The sequence below is a fragment of the Echinops telfairi genome, unplaced genomic scaffold, assembly GCF_000313985.2.
Source record: "Echinops telfairi isolate 266 unplaced genomic scaffold, ASM31398v2 ScPeMD7_60;HRSCAF=208, whole genome shotgun sequence".
NCBI lineage: Eukaryota > Metazoa > Chordata > Mammalia > Afrosoricida > Tenrecidae > Echinops > Echinops telfairi.
In genome coordinates, this window is record NW_022103958.1 from 37008430 (window position 1) to 37009510 (window position 1081).

The 1081-nt window shown below is 42.7% G+C and overlaps 1 protein-coding gene across 3 annotated transcripts in view; it reads right to left on the reverse strand.

Moving 5' to 3' along the window:
- Nucleotides 1-563: 563 nt before the first annotated feature.
- Nucleotides 564-1081, reverse strand: part of CALCB (calcitonin related polypeptide beta) — a 5249-nt gene continuing 4731 nt past the window's right edge. For all 3 annotated transcript variants that reach the window (XM_004711564.2, XM_045291059.1, XM_045291060.1), the window contains exon 5: nt 564-1041. The gene's annotated coding sequence lies outside the window, so the exon portion shown is untranslated. The remainder of the gene's footprint in view (nt 1042-1081) is intronic.

The window sequence follows — 1081 nt, forward strand, 5'->3', positions numbered from 1 at the left end:
TGAAATATTTATAGATGTACTGCTGTATGGGGAGGGAGGACCAATGGGGCAGAAGTGTAACAGCATTGACCATGAATTGATCATTATAGTAGCTAGGGACATAGGGGTTCATTTTATTACATAAATATATAATGGTTCTGTAAATGTTTTAAATCTTCCATCTGTCTCCAAATCTGAGAGCTGAGCAGGTGAGACAGTTTGGTCAAAGAATGGCTCACAGGTGCCCGGGGCACATCGGGACCCTCTGTGGAGAAACAGTGCGGAGATTTCCAATGAAAGCTCAGGAAACGGACACCTGGCTGAATAGTGACTCAGCCACTACCTACCAATGTAACCCAAGACTGCCCTTCCCTGCCTTAGTTTCCTCAGATGTTAAATGGAAATGATGGTGGCGTCTTCCCCAAAGGGTTTGTGTAAAAAGCAAATGAATTAGCAGGTATGATATACCTAGAGAATCATCTGGCACACTCAATAGATTGCTCTCATCATCATCATTATTACTACTTCAGAGAAGGTGGGGGTGGGGGGGGGCTGAAAGAACCACCAGAGACTGGAACCAAGTGTACCCAAAATATGTCTTTAATCTTGATGAAGTTCACAAATGGCACAATATTGACATTGCCTTAAACAAAGTTTACAATCATTTTCTTAGACAACAAGGCACGGCATCACCTGTACCATTTGCCCCCAGGGGGCCACAAGAGGCAGTGATTTCACTTCCCGCGAAGGCTTGGCAGAGCCGCTAAAATCAACAGGTTGGCTCTCAAAGAACCAATTTTACCACTAGTTAAGCCGATGAGAGATGCCATCACATTTACTGGACAGAAAGTAAAATATTAGAATGATGCACAACGAATATGGAATTCACTTATTTTGCATTCTTTTTCATTCCTTTCAAATGACAAAGGTGGGTTTTTGTTGTTGTTGTTTTGTTTTTTCAGGGTCTATTAGGATGCAAACATGTGTATCTTCCACGGAGCCTTCTCACCAAGTTGTTGTCCACAAAATAAATAGAAGTGGTGAGTTCAGCATCACAGTAGCCTGGGAGAGAGAGAGAGAGAGAGAGAGAGAGAGAGAGAGA